The sequence below is a fragment of the Convolutriloba macropyga genome, chromosome 14, assembly GCF_964194025.1.
Source record: "Convolutriloba macropyga chromosome 14, txConMacr16.3, whole genome shotgun sequence".
In the NCBI taxonomy this organism is placed as follows: domain Eukaryota; kingdom Metazoa; phylum Xenacoelomorpha; order Acoela; family Convolutidae; genus Convolutriloba; species Convolutriloba macropyga.
In genome coordinates this window covers 29616441-29638530 of record NC_134481.1, presented here as the reverse complement: position 1 = coordinate 29638530, position 22090 = coordinate 29616441, and positions in this window count along the sequence as shown.

Sequence of the window (22090 nt, the reverse complement as noted above, 5' to 3'; positions counted from 1 at the left end):
AAAAAAAAACCTGGATGAATAAGGGTAACTGAACAATGTAAGGGGAAAGAAACAAATGACTGAAATATCTTGAAAATTAACCTCGATATATCGAGCCAATGAAACTTAATTAAAACACAGAAGAATTGGGAACAAAAAACCTCTTATCCGATAAGATCTTATAAAACATTTTGTTAAGTCAATGAAAATTGTGTAGAAAATGATTTCGTGTTTATGTCATTTCTGTTTTTAGTAAGGTCACAAGATGTTGGTAATGAGTTTTTCATTAGTCAAGTGAGGGAGAGTATACTGAGGCATACCAGCAAGCTAGATTATACTAAGTTTGGCTCCGACAGACTTTAGTGAAGTGTTTTTAACAGCCGACGCTCCCTGTACCTCTTTCTTTGCATCTTGCCCAGTTTCGGTAGAAAAACACGACAAGGGATCTGTCTTGTCAAACTTTTTTATGCCTAACTTGGGTCAATTGCGTTTTGTTCTTCTCTACTTGCAATAAAACTCTCTGTCAGTGACCCGTTTTCCCACTTGTCACAATCCTTATCAGGTTTCTGCAAATTTTCAAATTCGTCAGACAAACACCAGAGGAATTTAAGTTCTCTCTCCTGCTCAAAAAATCCGAGTAAATTTTTATATATTGGTCTGTAAGACAACTCATAGTCACAAAAATGTCCACCGCCGAATCTGCTTAGTTCCATGTTGTCTGAGACTTGCAAAGTTTTGTTTTCGATGTGGGTCACATGAGTTCAATGACCCCATACAATACCTAGGTATCTGTAATTCGGTAATTGTGGTAATCATACGTCTTAGTTGACCTATATTTTGTTGAGTGGCTCCCTTGCAAGGATGAAATCACCTAATTGTCCGTATTTGCGAAGTTAGTATGACGTGATTTTTTTGGTATTAGGACTTAATTGATACATTTTACGACTAATTTCTAACGATAGTGAAAAATTCCTGATAAATTTGTGCTCATAAAACCTCTATCGATAACCTGAGAAGATTCGCTCTTACAAAAGAAGATGTCAAAAGTTGATGTTTGTAAGATCCCATGTTTGTAAGATCACATGTTTGTAAATAATTGGATTGACAGAATGAATTTAAATAATTACAGATGATGGCAAGTTGTATAATTTTTGATATGTTTTGGATAAAAATTTGAATATTTGATAAAATTTTGTTATATTGCTTATAATTTGGGTGTTTTTCGACAATACTAAAGAATATTTGGTAAAATTTGAGTATTTTTGACAAAATTCAGCTACTTTTGGTGAATATAAGTGGCAGGAATTGGACAGTTTTTAATAGAATTGTTTCGGTTTTGATAGAAATTAGGATTTTTGGCAAAAATGTAGTTTTTTTGGTAAGAAATGGCTATTTTCAACTAGTATTGGTTAATTTCTGTTAAGGTTTTGGAAAGTGTTTGTCAGAATTGGGCATTTTTTTCAAGAATTGGGGATTTTTTATCAAGAATTGGGTATTTTGGCAAGAATTGTGTAATTTTAAGCAAGAATTTGATATTTTTTTGCAATAATTGGATAAATTTTAGTAATAATTGGCTTTTTTGGCAGCAATTGGGTACTTTTTAGCAAGTTTTGTGTAGTTTTTAGACAGAATTGGGTATTTTTTAGCATGAATTGTGTAATTTTTTGCATTTTTGGGTAATTTTTAGAAAAAATTGGGTATTTTTTGGCATGATTTGTGTGTTTTTCTCAAGAATTCGATATTTTTAGAAAGAATTAGGTATTTTTGGCAGAAATTGTGTGTTTTTAGGCAAGAATTTTGATTTTTTCGGCAATAATTGGATAATTTTTGATAACATTTGTCTAATTTTTCGTACTTTTTAGCAAATTTTGGGTATTTTTTAGACAGAATTCGGTAATTTTTGGGCATGAATGGGCGGCTTTTTCAAGAGTTGGGTATTTTTTAACAAGAATTGGATATTTTTGGGAAGGGTTGTGTATTTTCAAGCAAAAATTTGGTATTTTTTGGTAATAATTGGATAATTTTTGGTAACAGTTGTCTATTTTTGGCACGAATTGGGTACTTTTTATCAAGTTTTGGGTAAGTTTTAGACAGAATTGGGTATTTTTTCATCTACGCGGAATAATGTTATTAAGGGGTTATCTTACTAATCTACTTCGTGTCAACAGCTTGGGTATCATGCTGTGAGGTACATTTTTGAAAATCACGTAAGACGTACGTAACTGTAAATGAGTCACCCTATCTAATTTAATATTAAAACATTACCTAGCTAATCCCCCGTGTGTGAACAGCTTGGACATCATGCTGTGAGGTGCGTCTTTGGAAGTTTATATTAAAGTGCAATATGGGAATGGGTAATTGACCCATTTGGTGTTAAGACACTATCTTGCTAATCCCCTTCGTGTGAACAGCTTGGGTATCATGCTGTGAGGTACGTCCTTGGCAATTGACATTATTAAAGTTTAGTATGGTAGGGGGTCAATGACCTTAATGATTTGACGTTACGTCACTATCTTGCTAATCCCCCTCGGTTGAACAGCTTGGGTATCCTGCTGTGAGGTACATTTTTGAAAATTTACATTAGTAAAGTGCAATATGGGAATAGGTAAATGACCTAACTAGTTAAGAGATTATCTTGCTAATCCCCCTCGCGTGAAGAGCTTGGGTATCATGCTGCGAGGTACGTCTTTGGGATTTGAGGGAAAATGGGTTATACGTAATCTTTATACATAGGTACGTCTTTTTACCCCCCCAGCTTTGCGCACATATAACTACTGCTCTGCTTCGCACAAGAAATGTTCCAACCTACCAAATAAATATTTTTTCACTATGTACATGATTGGAAAACGTACGAGATGACAAGTCTTCAATTTTCTCTCAATTGAAATACACTAACGAAAAATGAAAAACTTATTGAACATGTTCCGTTATCTTCCTTATCCTTTCAGCCTGTCGTTGTAGATCTTTAAAACCCATTTTTAAAGAAAACTTTCCTGACAACTGTATGAGATGGATCTCATTTAACATCTAACGAACAAAAAACATGGAAAATTATGAAAACATTAGCCCTTATTTTTTGAAAAACAAAAAAAAATCCAAAAAAATATGTTTGAAAAATTCCGTTTTTCCCAAGATTTTTAATGGTAAGAACTTTGTATCGCTCTCAAAAGATACCGATCAGCAAAAACTGTCATAAAAGACGAAGCAAGCGTAGCTAAGTAAAAAATTGGATGTTGAAAAAAAATTTTGCTGAAATTAATTTGATAACGAGTTAAAGTGAAACCTCAAAACTGGTGAGTTTTTGTCTGCGACTGATACCATTCCACTGAACGTGAAAAATTAGCGTTGGAGAAGAATTGATTGACGGACGTCTTCTGATTCTAGATGTCTTATCTTAGCACCTTACTGAGGCTTATCATGCTCAGTCCAAATAATCGAGAATGACTTTATGGTGTTTGCGCCCTTATCTACCTCTTTTGCTTCTAGTATTCTTTTTTGAGACCTATAATGGTATCGCAGACATGTTAAAAATTATATGAAAGTTTTAAACATTATCATATTGAGCTTTAATATGTTTATTCTGAAAAAATAGTTCCTTTTTCGTTAATGTTTACTTGTTTTTATTCTAAATACTTTTAGATTTTATTGGACTTGGACTCTTTGCTAATTATTTTGGAAAAGAATCTGGTTTTACATATGTGTTGCAGTTTTTTTACCGCAAAACAACGGTTTTACAATGGGACTCACCTCCACATCTAATATGCTATCTATTTTGTTTTCAGCTATGGTCATATTGTTGGTTTTTGAGTGGCATCTTCCTAGCGTTTTTTTAATGAAATATGGTTCGAAATCTGATGCTTAGCTTCTGTACTCTAAATTTCTAGTAACTGTAGCAACAGATATTGATGGTTTTGCTTTTTGCCATCTAGTAGTCTGAGTTTTGCTTCAGGGTCACTCAATCCTTAAATACGATTTATCTTCACCAACTCCTACATAGATCTCGCTAATATTGTAGCTTTCTTTGAGTCAAAACAGGATAATTTTGCCCACTTTCTCTATACTTTGCACCGCGGACTGAGATTGAGCCAATTCTGCAGTTTTCCCTCTTTGTATAGAAATTTGTTTTTGATTTGATATTTTCATCTCCTTATAAGCTTAGTAGCTTTGTAGAGCTCATACGGCTGCTGAGTTTATAAAATGCATTGTGAGCGCGCACACTAAAAGAATGAATCATATCTGTTGGTCCACAATGTTATGGCTCGGATAGATTAAGTATTCTCTCTTCCCTCCCCAAAATTTTTGCATTTTACGACAAATAATATAAGCCACAACGTTTTGTTCCTCAGTATTCTGCGAATCCACGATTCATTGGTCAATCTGTGGTTAGCGCAACAATGGGTAACAAGGTGGTCTCCAACATGGGTAACAAGAAATCAGTCTATTAAACTCAATTTGAAATAGGAATTGAAAATTCAAAAATGGAGTTCTGGCTATAGAGCTTGTCTTCGTGATAATATTTAACAAACAATTGAATAACATTGAAACTTTTTCTTTTCTCCTGGATTCCGTTTTGATGGACTTTGTGTCTAAATAGGTGTCAGCTTATTCTTGAGAATCAAAATCCCCTATTATAAATCAAGTTCATCAGTTTGAGGCCAGTGGAGGATAGATTCGAGTTTCTGAGGGTAAGAGAGTTCTACACCTGACATTTTAGTGGTAGGTCAAAGAGATAATGATAGCCTCACAGGAAAAGTAGAATTGGTGTTCATTTTTGTTTTGTTTCATTGTTTATTCACCAAAAATGAGAATTAGTCAGGCAAGTGTTTCTTGGTCTTTCAGCCATTTTAGCAGTTCATAAAATTTTTAAAGTTTATATTTATAAAATTCTCGATCTTTCTAAGAAACGACAACCAGAAGATGGAAAAAATATGAGTTAAATCTCATCAATAAAAGAACTTTCAAGTGTCTGTAAAGCACGCAGATCTGTCGATAGAAGGCAATGGATCATCTGCTATGTGTGAAGGCTATTTCAAATGTTTTTTTACCTTGTGGTTCATTCTTGAACATCTAAAAGAATAAAAATGATATTGCAAACGTAATTCTTACCTATAATGTAAAAATCGGTGATGACAACTAATAAGAGATCAATTAATCGAAAGCTTTCGGCAGCAGTCTCTGTCTGGCACCCTGTGTTGAGCCATCATTGAGTTTCATAGATGGGTCATATTGGTCACATAAAATTTCATTGATTGTTCATCGGGTGTTAATATTATTTATTCTTTGACTGAACAGCTCAACAAAAATATCCAAAAAGGTTCCTCCTAAAAAACTTAAACATCGAGTAAAAATCAACGATGACGCAATTTAGAAACTGAACTTATTTGTGTAAATATGGGATTTCAAAACCTTATCGAAAGAACATATGAAACAAGTGAAAACAGGAAACTCAATTTCTTATAGTAGGGCAATCATTAGGCAAACAAAACAAAAGAAAAACAAACATGTAGCCTGATCATAGTCACAAAATTTGTTCCTAGCTCAGTGACCGTGTGTTTGATATTGGTTTTTAGCAGACACATAATTACTAAAAAACTAGGCTCTCTGGTAAATTATATAAATCTATATATATGTATATATATATATATATATATGTAAATATATATATATATATATATATATATCTGTAAATATATATATATATATACAAATATATATACATATATATATATATATATATATATATATATATATATATATATATATATATATAAATTATATATATTTTTTGAAGAAAATCATTTTCATTCAAAACAAACCAGACAACTATTTAAATTCATATTATTGTTCCGGCCCCGCTTGTTTTGTTTACTATAAGCGTAATTGTTGTTCAAAATGTATTGCAACCAAATTATATATGGTAAGCGTTTTTATATTCTAACTATTGGTTTTATGACTTCGATAGCACGAGTGTTCATAATTTCAAAAAAAAAATCAGATTCTTATTTGGAATTTTGGTTCCTTTTGAAATCTTATCTCATTATTCTCAGAATGATAGTTCCAATTGGCTTAGAAGAGACGTATAATTAATCGGAGATAAAGTTGTCAAAGAAAAGATTATGGTTTAAATGTCTTCGAAGTTTCATCTCGCATTTCTGCCTTTTTTGGTTTTCGCTTGTGTTTGTTGTTATTTTCATAATAAAAGGACTTATTTTGACGTCTTATTGATGACATTTTGATGACATACATCCTTGTCTTCAAACCCAGGCATTACATGGTGCACTCTTCGACTTTCGTTGAAAGATCTTGAATTTAATGGCTGTTAAGACTTTAAAAGCATTCTTTTAGAATATTTTTTGGACATTAACTAATCTCAAACTTGTTTTCATGAACTGTAAGTCAATCTCAGTAAAAACAGGACCTCCTTTTTCTAAGGCAACTGAAATGAAACTGCTGAGCAATTTTTTCTTTGGCTTTATGACTTCGATGCCACGAGTTTCTATAGTTCTTTTTTAGATTTTTGGATATTTTGTTGTATCTTTGGTTCCCTTCGAACATTATACCAACATTGATAGTTCCCAGTGGCTTATAAAAACCTACATGGATCATATATAAAGTTTTCAAAGAAAAGTTTATGGTTTAAATGGCTCGGACTCTTTCCTGCACTTTTCTACTGACTTCCGGTTTTTGTCTGCTTTTGTTGTTCTTTTCATAATGATAAGACTGATTGTGATGTCTTATTGATGACTTAGGAATGACGAACATCCTTAGCTTTCTAATGAAGCATAGTTTTCCGTTTGTTTTGACTATCATTGAGAACTACTGATTTTAGTAGCTGTTAAGAATTTTTTTTTAAAATTTCAATTTTATTTATTACTAACCACTATAAAACTGATTTTCATGAATCGTGAGTCAGTGTCAGTAAATGAAGGACTCAATTCTTTCTAAATGCAATCAATGTTAATGAGATAGGTTGTTTTATCTGCTAACTTTTGCCTTTATGACTTCGATGCCACGATTTGTCATAATTTCAAAAAAATTCGGATTCTCTTTGTAATTATGGTCCCTTTTGAAATCTTATTGCATTATCCCAATATTGGTTATTCCCATTGGCCTAGAGAAAACTTACAATAGATCAGAGAAACGCGTGTGGTTTAAATGGCTTCGACATTTTCTTCGCGCTTTTTTCTCCTGAATTTTTGGTTTTTCATGTAATTGTTCTTGTTTTAATAACCATAGGACTTATTGTGTTGTTTTGTTGATGACTTATGTATGAAAAACATCCTTGCCTTTTCATTGAGGCATAATTTAGCGTATTTTTTTATTTCCGTTCAAAGCTATTGAACTTAATGTCGTTAATATAACGGGTTTTCTACAAAATTTAATATATTTGTTCAAACATGTTGATTTTTTGAAGTCATGTTGTTAAAAAAGAAGAACCCCATTGCTGATCAAAAACTAAAAGAGGTTAGAAGATTTTTAACAAATTTTTTTTGTTGGCGTCGACACTTTTCTTGCTCAATTTTTTTTGAATTAGCCGTTTTTGCTTTTTTCTTTATGTACTCGTAAAATGCTGACTGGTCTCATAGGCTTTTAATTGAGGATTAAAAGAATGATGTTACTCAATTCAGTCAGTTTATAGCGAATAGTATTACAGTTGATAATATTGTTCGTTTTCAAAGATTTTATATATTTTTCAATTTTTGTCTTTTTCGTCAACTTTTAACGTTCCATCCAATTCTTTTGAACTCAAAAACTAATTTTCAATTGAACTCAAAAACTAATTTTCAATGTAGATGAGCCTGGGTCAGAACATCATGTGCGAAAGCAGATTAACGAGCATCCTTGTTTTAACCCTCAATTTCAAGAACATTACTTGATAAAACTAAAAACTAATACTTGAATGACTACTTTGGGGTTTTGATTTTACAATGCAAAACAGTAATCGTAAAAAAAACAAAAAGCCTTATTTTTGCCAAATTTTTTTTCTTAATTGAGAAATGTGCTAGTATTTCAATATACCATGAGTTTGTTTTAACAAAATTTAACGTCTTCAAACCATCAGCGTTTTCAATCGACTTCAAGTTTCATATTGATCAATATCAACTCTCAAATTGGATTTCAACTATCATCAAAAATCGTGAACAGATCTGTATGTAACAACAGCAATGAAGTAAATTTTAATTTTTTCGAACTTAACAATGCTTTTTTTCACCAAAACCAAATCACAAAAGATCATTGATTTATTGTTAATAAAAAAAAGACAAAAAAACAAACAAAACTTGACCTGAATTACTATACTATCCAAAGAATTGAATTTATCATTGACTGGACATTTAACATTAGTTACGGCATCATCAATATAAATATGCAAAAACCCTGTCTCTATACAAGCAAAGTAACATTAATTTTAGAAACAATTAGAAAATTCCTTCTCAAAAACCTGGTGCTTTGCTAAACAAATATTATGTTAACACTTAATGAGTATACTGACGTAGGCATCCTTAGAAAGAGTACACAATACGAGAACCTAAGTCTTTATACATCTATAAGCAAAAATGGTGATTGAAAAAATGACAGCAGGACTAAAACTCACGGCAAGATACACAAACTTATTTAAACAATTCAAAAACAGACAGTATTCCGGTCAATAAAAAAAATTGGTGAAAGTTGAAGCAAATATATTTACAGAAACAAGGAAAATGAGAATGGAATTGAAAGGACCACAAGAAATAAAACAAAAAATAAAAGATAATAAAACCAACTTTCTTTTTTAAACGAAGTGTCAAATTCAGAATTTCGACTCTTATGAACCCAAGCATATACTTAGACATTTTTTAAATTAGAAACCAGTGAATACTCTCATAAAAGAGATGCAACAATTAGACACCAAAAATACCAGCAACTTTTGCAAAAACTAAAGACTGCCGATAGTTTTTGTACATTAGCCATATACAGTCACCAAAAGCACTAGATTCTGAAAAAAAATTTACTTTAATGTTGTTTATTAGCAGACAAACTGACTGTCATTATTGCGAATTTATGATTAGACAGCAATAAGTACAACATAAGCAAGCAAAAATCAAAAACCCTTCAATGTTTCTGAGAAAAAATTGCGTATAATTTATAAAAAGAAAAAACTAGGAACTGTTACAATTAACATAAGTATTATGCGCATCCTTGGCAACTGACAAGACCTGTCATTAATGAAGCTAAACAGTAAGACAACCAAATGAAAAAACTTTAAAATTTAAAAAAAAAACTATTTTTTTCTCGAAAAAAATTGGTGTCAAAGCCAAAGCAATCAAAAATTTTAAATTGAAAAAATTAAACTGATCGAATAAATCTCTATAAAGAACCTATGGGACGCTTGCCTAATGCAATTAAAAGACCAGCCAAAATAATTAAGGAACAACACGAAAAATTGAGTTACACGAATAAGCGAATCTGGTGGCAGAGATTTAGGCCTCAGACTTCCTCAATTCTTGCTCCCCCAATTCTATCAGTGTGGCTGCAATTATCACTCTATTTTGACTTTTCACTAACGTGACAAATCCGGAGAAAGTGTGAACAGATCCTAAGACATTATAGCAGGGCAAAAATTATCAAGAAATCAATTATTTGAATTGACTAATAATTGGACAAATAATTTTATTCAGTAACATAAAAAAAAGACAGTGAACAAAGCACCTGATCACTTATTCGCAAACAACAAAGTTTTAAAACAGTTTAAACATTTTTTCCCAGTGTTAATATCTTGGGTGTTTATAATATTTAAAAAAAATTACTGAAATCATTGAATCTATGCGTCCTTAGAATGCGTTTATAATACAACAATGTTGTGTGGAATCAATAAGTGACAAAAGAACAAAAGTGGCCAAACCTCAAAAAAGTGGGAAAAAATTAGAAACTTTGCAAACCAGTGACGCCAATTTAAAAAAACTGGTAACTACAAATCAATTTTTTAACCATAATATACAATAAAGGAAAAAATGACATTCTTAATGACTGAAAAAGGTCAATAGAACTACTAATGAAGGCAATAATTAAAAATTCACGTACACGTTTCAAAAACAAACTGTACCTCAGTGAATAAAACTGTGAGCTAAAATTCGGAGCTCTTAGATTGAATGAATATTAGACGCGTTAGCAGGTCAAAAAGATTTGACTCTGCAATAAGAGATAAATACGAAAAGACCAACAAGAACACGTATGAGCAAAAATCATTTATTTTTCTTCAAAAAGTTAACGTCAAAATCTTCAAACCGATAGCTATGAGCTCAAATGACTAACTAGATTCACCTCTTTTTTATTAGAAACCGACAAAATTTGGAATTAATGAGATTAAGCGATAGGTACATCAAGTTCTTACAGAACTCAATAAATCAGTACAAATTTTTGAAAAAGAAAAGCGTAGAATTGGAAAAAAATCTAAAAACAAACCAAAAGTTCGACTAAGATCAGCATCCTCAGCCATCAAATAGACCTGTCAAAAAACGCTAAGAGATGAAACAGCAAATTGAGCAATGAAAGCTTGTAGACCTCTAAAAGTTGCCAATACTTCTTGGCAAGATTGAAACTCAAAATAATTAAAAAAATTGCGTTGACCTAAAATTATTGAATCTGTTGGGGAGTCTATGCAGGTGCAACTCATGTGAAGATGGAACAGCACTGGATTCAAACCTTCATCTCTTACTTGCAATCCTAGTTTGCTACTCATTTACACGAACTGGTCTTATTCTCTCGAACTTGGCCATCTCTTATAACCCGTTTTCACGTTCTTTCTTGTTACTCAAGGCTTCATTTCTCTAGCCAAGTATACGTTGAACAAGTAGAGTTTTTTGTCAAAGCTATATCAAGCTTATCCTATGCACAATTTACATTAGGTTGTTCTTTGTCAACTATCTAACAGAATCGATGAAAATAACTCATTTAAGCAACCGACGAGACCTGTCTTTATTGAGATTGAATGATTAAACAACAAAAAATGAAACAAACACTCTCATAACTAAGAAAATATAAAACATTTTGCAAACAAATAGATAAAATGTCTTGAAAACGACTCTCCATAGTTTCAAACATTTGATTAGATTCACTTTAATTGCGATGTATGCTAACTATGAATTCAATATTGATAGTAGGTGATATGACAACAGAAACAATAATAAAAAGGGATAATAAAAAAAATATAAAAATGTCACTAATTATTCATAACAACAAAGCGTCGATAAATTCGATCTTTGTTGTATCATCTTAATAGCACTCAAGAAAAGGAACACTGATTAAATTAGTCAAATTGCCGCAAGTGAAAAAAATATTTGCTCTCAACAACTTAAAATTTCTTCAAATACCAAATTCTCACTCAATTTCGGGAGCAATTGGAAAAAATTACGCTTGCATACTGCTCGTTTTTTTTGCTCCCTTTACTAATCCAACCTGATTGAAATGACTACTCTAATTTGAATTCTCACTGAACTGAAAAGCCTAAAAAAGTGAGTAAAAGTTTTAACAAAAGACAGCACACCAATTCAACCCTAATAATTTGGTTTGTAAAATGTCAGCACGCCAATACAATCCAAATACTTAAAGTAAAAGAAAAAACTATCAAAATAGCAAAGTAGCTCGGTTCCTGCATTTACATTTTTTCATACTACTTAGATCATTTAGAACATTTGTAGAACTTATGAAAAATTGAACATTTGCAGGTCGTAATTAAGATTTTGGCTTCCTCTATCAAGAACCGTTTAGTTGTATCAGCGGAATTAAATGTTTAAAAATAAGGCTTATTTTAGAAACCCACTAAAATTAATACAGAAAAAAGGAAAAAAAAAATAATAAAAAAAATTGAAGAAATTCATAGACGCACCGAGGAAGACCAGATTAGAAATTTAGCCATTGTGCAGACGACAAGTCTTTATCGCCTATTTTTATAAGCGTTAAACGCGATGGATCAGTAATGACTGCACTCGATGGAGCAGAATTTCAAAAAGAAACCAAAAACTAGAAATGCCAAATTAAAAACGTAAATTACTTCATAGAGAATATTAGGCAGATTGTAACAGAAGATAGACCCAGTGAGATATCGTTTTCTGAGTTTGAGCTGAAAAATTTAACGGCAACTCCCACTGGATCAGGAAAGAGGCGAACAGCGTAACTTCTCCATTGTTAGAGGAAAAGACCCTTGATCGAATCGGATCAAAACATGAATTGACGGTTAAACTACAATGCCGGCCGATTTTCAGAGAATGAAAGCTCCGTTGATCCAAGAGAATATACTGATTTTGAGGCATTTATTAAAGACGTATTAAACTGGTTATTAGACCACATTGCTAGATTTGACGTAAACCTGAATGACTCGATGATGCAAGTTTTTCGTTCAGAATTGAAACAAGGCGAGTTTGCAAAGTCGAAACCATAGAGAACATAATTATGCATTATCCCCAGTGGAATATGCATTACAGCACTGTCTCAAAGTGGGAAGCAGTCAACAAAATTAGCCTCAATAAAAACGCACAAACAGATAAATCTCTCCGAAATCTATCTGAAACAACGACAGTTTTTGGGGAATTTGAGATCAAAAAGATAAAAATTTGAATGGTAAAATGAACATGAAGACGCATTTGAATTTCTAAAATTAAAAATAATTTTGATGTCAAATATTTCAACTTGAACCAGGACATCAGAATTGTATGGGTGTTGGAGCTCAGCTTAAGGAATAACAAGCTTGCGTAGTTGGGGAAAATAGAAACAAAACACTTTCTGTTGTCTTAGTCATTTAATAGTTATAGTTATAGTTCTAGTTCTAGTTACAGTTTGTCACGTGAGAAAAAAGGAAAAAAAGGGGGAAATAACAAGAAGCGGCGCACCGAACTCAACCTAGTAGCCGCAGAAAACGGCTGAAAGTATAACTCAGCAAAATATTGCAAAAATAAATTGTCTTGAGCAGTAAATAACGTGTTACTGTGTCTTGAACTAGAAATATTCCAGAGCAGTAAATTGTTACTGTGTCTTGTATTTAAAAATATTATTCTTGAGCAGTAAATTCTGTTACTGTGTCTTGCATCAACGAATTATTAGAGCTGTTACACCCCCAACTTCAACTGTTACAACCCCAACTTCTGGTATTCTCAACTTGTGAGTACAAATAGCAAAAGCCAACTTAAGTTTAAGTTTAAATATTTTTGCACAAACAGGTCTTAGACATATATCTTTGTCTTCGATTTGCTTTTTCTATCGGATTGAACTGGTATACATAAAGAGATCCCTTATTGCGTGATCTGTAGCAATCCAGTTCAAATTGATAGTTGAAAAATCTAAGATCAGCGAATAGTTACGAACTAAAATAGTTAATGCAACGGTAAGTACAGCAGAGCGGATATACAGTTACAAACGCGAACTGCATAAACGAAGTATCCGGACAGATTTTGTAACCACTCAGAACGAACTGGGCGGTGTAAAACTTTCTATGTGAAACACAAGGAGAGCAGCCGTTACATTTGGTCCGCCGACCCGGACAGTGGAATAAACTGCTGTCCAACCCAACATTCGAAGTGACGAAGTCATCGACGAACGAGAACAAAACTCAACAGGCAATTAAACGACGCAAATGCCAATTAGGCAAAGTGCATTAGAAGTTAAATAGCAAGGCTTAATTAAAGCAAATAAACAAAAGGTACTGTAGAGATTCAAGCTGCAGTCCCAAAGTACAAACGCAGTGACTCCGTCAAAGAGTCAAGACATTTTGCAAAGACAGATTAGCAACTCCAAAAAACAAATCGAAGCAAAAATTCAGGAGGGCCAGGAGCTAATCAGAAACAACGATAGATCAAGCAAACTCAAGACCATCTATAAACAGGTGCTGAAACTTGACGACTCTATTTACATTCTTTACCGAAAGCGAGCAAATATTCTTCGTGATCCCGAATTGCTTGAACGTTACGAAGAACAGCGAATAAATTTCTTACAAACATTAAACGCAGACTGGTTACCATACATTCACGGAGAAACAAACATGACGGATCAGCAGATGCAAACTGTTCAATTGACAAGCGACGCAGAACCAACTGCCGCTAAGAATTCACAGACTGTTGTAGGAGTTTCTCAAAGAACTGTTGAAAATGGAAACCCAAACAAAGACAACAATTCAAAGGCTTCCTCTGATAAACGAGCCAAAAAGGCAGAAAAGCTTGCGGCCCTAGAGAAAGGCATTGCATCAAAAATGAGGTTAAAAAAATTGAATTCGAATTGAAAAGGAAAGAGCTTGAAATGGAGATGCAACTTTTTGAAGAAGAAGGTGCACTGAAACTGGAATACGAGAAAGAAGTTCTTGAAGCAAGAGCACCAGATTCTGATGATAGTGCAGCCCCTATTATTCGAAGTAGAACACCATTCAACTGGAAGACCCCGAAGAATAAAGATGTCTCCGGTTGGCTCGATAACTCGGATAAATTCTCCAACTTGTACGATTATAGTTTCGAGCGTGCGAAAACCAGGATCGACAACAGTTGTCTCAGGGTAAGTTTCAATCGAGAAGGTGTACTTAAGTCACGTTCACCAAGCGGAGAACGTGCCATTACAGCCCGGGAACAAGACAAGTTTAAGCGCAATAAACCAAGCAGTAGTAGTCAGCTACCTAAGTTGAAGTTGAGTTGTTTCGACGGAAACCCCCTAGAGTGGCCGGAGTGGTCAAATATGTTCAAAGCGACGGTTCACCATCGCGATATACCCAACTCAGAGAAAATGAGCCACTTGAAAACTTTGTTGACAGGTAAAGCAAAGTCAGCTATATCAGGAATGGGCTATTCGGGAGAATTCTACGCTCAAGCGTGGGAACTCCTGGGACGGAAGTTTGGGCGACCTTACCTAATTGTCGACGCTCAGCTTAACATGTTGCGCAAACAACAACCAATTCGAATGCACGACTCAACGGCTATAATTAATTACTCAATAACAATCAGCAACCTAGTTAATGTACTGAAGCAATACAACTATGAGGGCGACCTGCAATCAAGTTCAACACTGCAAGTGGCAATTGAAAAACTGCCCCCAAACTTGAAAGAAAAGTGGTTCTTTTTCGTTGACGAGTGTCAAGAAGATAGGCCCGATCTCACTCTCCTTGAAAAATGGTCGAATCGCTTTTGTCCATGAAGGAATGCCATCAACCAAGAGCGAACGGAAGGAAGATGATCGACCAAACGCTAACAAGGAAAAACGATTCTCAAAATCGTCAAACGTTACTGCGAGTTCGAATGCGAACGAAACGAAGCAAATGCAAAACAACAACTGCCCACTAGCGGATGGCACTCATAAAATATGGAACTGTCCAATATTTAAGAATATGAATGTCACCGATCGCTATGCAGCAGTGAGAAAAGAACGTTTATGTTATGGATGTCTGGGGAAAGGGCATGCAATCAAAGATTGTAAAGTCCACCCGTGCGGTATAAATGGATGTACCAAAAAGCACAACAGATTGCTACACTCAGAAAACCAAATGGACGAGGGTAGTCACGCAGTTAACGTAAGCGCAGCAACAATCAACCAGATTAACCAAGTTACTAGTTTTCTTCAAATAGTTCCTGTATCGGTTCAGAGTGGTAGTAACAGGTTGACTACCTACGCTTTCCTCGATAGTGGGTCAACAGTATCATTCATCGATCAAAGTGTCAAGGATCAACTACAAGCCAAAGGCACGGACGTTACCTTGAACATAGCTGGCATACATGGGACGCAAGATTTGAGGACAGAGTAGGTTCCTATCAAAATAAAGGGACTAAATTCAAAGTTGCATTCAGTTGAAGTGTTTGCACACCCATCAATCTCGTTGGGAAACACAATACACGATTACAGGGAACTGAAGAACAACTTCGGACACCTGAATGTTCTCACTAACAGAAAATTCAACCTGATGGAAGTAGGTATCATACTTGGACAAGATGCCTACGAAATTCAACGTCCATTAGACTATAAGGTTGGAACACGAAGAGAGCCTTTCGCCGTCTTAACAGAATTAGGATGGGTAGTCAGTGGTCCCATGACAGGCAAGAAAAGTCATAATATTTGTCATTTCGCCTCCACAGAAGATGTGAAAGTGGTCAAAAATATACAATTATTGTGGGACATAGAAACTTATGCTTCCAAAATAAATGTTGTAAGTCGATCAAAGAAAGAGCAGCAAGCTCAGAAGTTTTTAGAGAGCACAACAAAGTTTACGGGCGAGCGGTACGTAGTGGGCACGCTCTGGAGTGAACCAGAACCCAATCTTCCAAACAACTACGGCTCGGCCCTTGGTCAGCTCTACTCACTGGAACGAAGATTCCAACGAGACCCAAATTTAAAAGAATTGTATCAACAGTCAATTGATACAGATGTTGAAAAGGGATTTGTGAAGATCCTTGGTAAATCGGACGTCAATGGCACTTTCGGAAAGGAATGGTGTTTGCCACACCATCCAGTACTAAACCCCAACAAACCGGGTAAAGTTCGCCGTGTTTGCAACGCTGCAGCAAAATACAAGGATATCTGCCTAAATGACAAGTTGTTAGCCGGACCCGATCTACTACACGGATTGATCGGAACAATATTCAGATTTCGAGAAGGACCAATTGCCCTAACCGCAGATATTGAATCAATGTTTCTACAAGTGCAAGTTCCTGAACGGGATAAAAGCTGCTTGAGATTCTTTTGGGGACCAACAATGAACGAACCTGTGCAAATTTACGAGTATCAACGTCATGTTTTCGGAGCAAAGAGTTCACCAACATGTGCCAACTACGCTCTGAAGCGAGTAGCCATCGATAACGAGGACGAGTTCCCAATTGCAGCAAAAACAATCCAAAACAACTTCTACATGGACGATTTCATCAAGTCAATCGAAACACCTGAAGAAGCAATCAAGGTTTTCAATTAACTGCAACCTCTTCTCTCAAAACATGGATTTGAACTGAAGAAGTGGATCACCAACAGCGAAGTGGTAACCAACGCAATCCCAGAGGACTTAAGATCAATCAGCAAAACAAAGCAGGTTGAAGTAGAGCCCAGCCAAGAAGGGTCATCGGTGCTTGGGCTTCAGTGGACGATTACCGATGATAGTCTACAGGTTTGTAGAGGTACAAGCAAAGAAGTTGAGACCCCAATCACCCAAAGGAAGATCTATTCTCTAGTTTCTTCAGTGTTTGATCCTCTTGGACTGTTTGCACCATTCAGTGTCCATATGAGACGACTCCTGAAGAGCATCTGGACCAAAAATGGACAACATTGGGACAACTCAGTAGAAACTAACGAAGAAGAAGAAGAGTTTCTGAAGTGGAAAGCGCAACTTCCAGAAGTGGCAGAAACAAGCATTGATAGAAGATACTTCAGCACATTCAAGGACAAATGGGAACTTCATGTGTTTGCAGACGCATCTGAAGACACAATGTGCGCAGTGGCTTACCTACGTTCAAAGCCCAAAGAATACTCAGCAGACTTAGCATTTGTAATCGGAAAGTGCTGAGTTGCACCAATGCGACACCCTTCTATACCACGCTTGGAACTACAAGCAGCAGTGATGGCGGTGAGACTTAAAGAGCAGATAGTGAAGGAACACGAATCGAAGATTCACAGTTCTAACTTTTGGACCGCCTCCACTACTGTTCTGCAATGGATTCACAGCTCCCACCGGAAGCAACAGGCGTTTGTTGCAAACAGGGTGGCTGAGATTTTGGATATAACTAATGTTTCACAGTGGAATCATGTGAGTGGTATTAACAATCCAGCTGACATCGGGACACGAGCGATCAATGTTGACGAACTCAAGAGAAGTGAATGGCTCACTGGGCCGGCCTGGTTGAGGCAACGAGAGAACGAATGGCCTGAACAGGTGAATTTAACATTTCCTTCAGACGAACAAAACGACGAAATGGTCTTCTCAGCTAAGGTTGACGAGAAGAAGCCGATGATTCAGTGGGAACGATTTAGCAATTTCAATCGACTAGTAAATACAATGGCATACGTACAGCGCGTATTTAGAAAACACAAACCGGCAACAAAAACACTAAGTGTTGAAGAAGGAGAGGAGGCACAAGCAAGCATCTTCAGAGTACTGCAGCAAGAACAGTTTGCGGAAAAGATGAGATCTCTCAAGGCTGAAAAGGAAATTCCAAAAAACAGCAAAATCCTCCAGTTTTCACCATTCATAGACCAGCAAGGACTTATTCGTGCCAAAGGCAGAATAGGTAAAAGTAAATTGAGCTTCGAAACGAAGCATCCAATACTGTCACATTGGAAGCTCCATGTAATTGAATTATTCTTGCAAATTGAACATAAGAATAGTCATCACGAAGGTACTGAACATGTCAGAAGCATAGTTCAGCAGAAATTCTGGATCCTAGGCATACGAAATGCTTTGAGATCGATCAAAAACAAATGCATTAGATGTCGAAAGGGAAGAGCCCAAAGAAAGGCACCAGTCATGGCAGATCTACCTGAAGAACGATTAGTCGCATCAACAGTGTTCTCGAATGTGGGCGTAGACTATTTCGGACCATTCACAGTAAAGATTGGTCGAAGAAACGAAAAGCGTTGGTGCTGTCTATTCACATGCCTTACTGTACGAGCGGTACATATAGAAATTGTACCAACACTAGACACTGATTGTTGTCTGAACGCAATTATGCGATTCATTGCTCGAAGAGGCAAACCGGTCAAAATGATTAGCGATAACGGGACAAACTTCGTTGGAGCTGAAAAAGAACTGGCAGAGTATATAGCAGCATGGAACAAGAGGCAAATTGAAGAACATCTGATTCAACAAGGAATCAGATGGAAATTCAACCCACCTGCAGCACCACACTTTGGAGGAGTGTGGGAAAAACTGGTTAGGAGTTTTAAGAAGGCAATGTATGCCGTGCTGGGCAATTGATCAGTCACGGAAGATTTTCTGTCAACCACGATGTGTCTTGTTGAACAGACGCTGAATGCTAGACCGCTGACACAGGTCAGTTCTGATGCTACCGATTTAGAAGCTTTTACTCCAAACCATTTCCTACTTGGCAACAAGAACCTTTGTTTACCGTATCTATCATGTTCAGAGCAATTTGTTGATCATAGAAAGCTCTTCCGACAAACGCAAGCTTACGCAGACCTCATCTGGGACAGATTCCGTAAAGAGTACTTGCCAACGTTGAACAGTCGTAAGAAATGGCAGACCACAACGGACAGAAGTCTTCAGCAGGGTGATCTTGTGTGGTTAGTGGAAGACAGTGACAAACGTGGATATTACTATCTGGGTCGAATAACCGAAACTTTTGAAGGGTTCGACGGAGTGATTCTATCAGCGAAAATCCGAACAAAGGATGGATACTACAATAGGCCCGTAGTGAAGCTCGCTCCAGTACTACCAAGTGACGATGACGTTTTCACGAAGGAAAACAGGGCCGGCTATGTTGGAGCTGAGCTTAAGGAATAACAAGCTTGCGTAGTTGGGGAAAATAGAAACAAAACACTTTCTGTTGTCTTAGTCATTTAATAGTTATAGTTTTAGTTCTAGTTCTAGTAACAGTTTGTCACGTGAGAAAAAAGGAAAAAAGGGGGAAATAACAAAAAGCGGTGCACAGAACTCAACCTAGTAGCCGCAGAAAACGGGTGAAAGTATAACTCAGCAAAATATTGCAAAAATAAATTGTCTTGAGCAGTAAATAACGTGTTACTGTGTCTTGAACTAGAAATATTCCTGAGCAGTAAATTGTTACTGTGTCTTGTATTTAAAAATATTTTTCTTGAGCAGTAAATTCTGTTACTGTGTCTTGCATCAACGAATTATTGGAGCTGAAATTCAACTGTTACAACCCCAACTTCTGGTATTCTCAACTTGTGAGTACAAATAGCAAAAGCCAACTTAAGTTTAAGTTTAAATATTTTTGCACAAACAGGTCTTAGACATATATCTTTGTCTTCGATTTGTTTTTTCTATCGGATTGAACTGGTATACATAAAGAGATCCCTTATTGTGTGATCTGTAGCAATCCAGTTCAAATTGATAGTTGAAAAATCTAAGATCAGCGAATAGTTACGAACTAAAATAGTTAATGCAACGGTAAGTACAGCAGAGCGGATATACAGTTACAAAAGCGAACTGCATAAACGAAGTATCCGGACAGATTTTTTAACCACTCAGAACGAACTGGGCGGTGTAAAAATTTCTATGTGAAACACAAGGAGAGCAGCCGTTACAATGTGATCTAAAAATAAGAGTATTTTTGAAGTTAAAAATTTCAACTTCAACGAGGACATCAGAATTGTATGCGATCTAAGCCGCTGTGGTCTGAGTGATGCCTATAAAAAGGATAAGAAAGACAATACACCCAATGGGTGGCAACAAGTAGCACTTGCATCCAAATTTTTAAATGGAGCTTAATTGCTCATCATTAAGCTCATCATAATATACAGGCCGTTCACATTATAATGCCGCAATTAAAAAAACCTGTGTGTAGTCCTTTGACATGACCAGAATTTCTTACAAATTAGACGAAGTATAGAAAACCGGTCAGGTCTAATCTAGGTTGACTTTTTTCCGGTTTCAACACTTAAAGCAGAGTAAGCGTTGATAAAATTTTTACTTGACTTTTAATTACAAAAACTAAAGAAAAAATTTTCTTTTTAAAGTTGCTAAATTTCCTCATACACTCATTCACATGAAAAATCGTGTAATTATTCATCACACGAGAAAATTTTCTCTTGTGAAATCAAACGAGACGTATTTTTCACGCAAAAATTGTGTGATTTCTCATCGCACGAGGAAAAATTGTGTGATTTCTCATCGCACGAGGAAAAAATTGTGTGATTTCACACGAGGAAGTTTTAGAGTGTAATGGATATTTTGTTTCCTCCCCCACCTCCATGTGTGTGTGTGAAACTCAGTGTTGTTATATTGCAGGTCAGGGCCGTTCCCCTAAAACACTGCAGTACCCTCTCCTGTAGTAAAGTATAGTTGCCATTAGGATATATATATATATATATATATATATATATATATATATATATATACGGTTATTGATTTGGGAGCTATATGTTATATTCCCACTAAGCTTGGTAGGACTGAAACAGTCTTTTTTTCTTTTTCAGGACTGATACAGAATAGACGCACTACCCAGGATGAAGTGCGCGACCCAAACCAGCTGTGATCAGACCATCCTAAACAAAATCAATTCTGATCAGACAGGCTTCAGTTGCGCACTAAGGGTGCCAAGCCGACTTAACTCGCATACTGGGGTTGCACCAGACCGACTTGTGCCACGCGCTGAGGGTACCCCCGATTGATATTTTAAAAACTGAGATGATTGGTATAATGTAATATTTTCAGGACGTTATTTGATGTATATGGTTTCTGAGTTTTTCAGTAAAAAATATTACTTCGATAGAACGAAAAATTTTCAGTTCAACGAAGATTTCCAAAATTTAGTCTCAAGCGTGGTCTATGATGTTAATCAAGTAAAAAGGGGAAGTGCTCTTCAAAAAAAGCAGTCCCTCGGGGGGTTAATTAACCCTTCTCTTTTTCCAGGGGACTGAATTTATTTTGGTTGGACCTCTTGGTTCTGGGCAGACTTTCCACACTCCGGAAAATTTTCTGCTCAGACCGTACAAACTCTGGCCTCAGGTCTCTGTTGAGAGGCTCCAGCTCATATCATAAATCTATCTAGACAACAACACTATGATCAGACTATCCAGACTCTTGGCGGGGCTTTGACCAGACGTACAGACTGCGGGTAGTGCGCTGATCAGACCGTGCGGACTCCGGACTTGGTCCTAATCAGACTGCTCAGACCATCGGCAGTGCTGCCAGACTCCGTAGAGTCGCCGCGTTTACCCCCCGTGCGCGACCCAAGTCGGTCTAATCAGAGCTGGCTTGGGTTACGCACCTCATCCTGGGCATTACTTCTTGGGAGGGGGATAATAATTGGAAAGGCCCTGAAATATTTATAGTAATTGGATGTATGCGCTTTGGTCCCACAAATCTAGGAGGGGTTTCAAACTATTTTTGTGCAAAATTATAACACCAGGGCCATTTTAATTCCTATCCTGTAACTTAAGTTCCCCGGACGAACTCCAACGGTTATCTTGTAAGATCTTGCTCGAT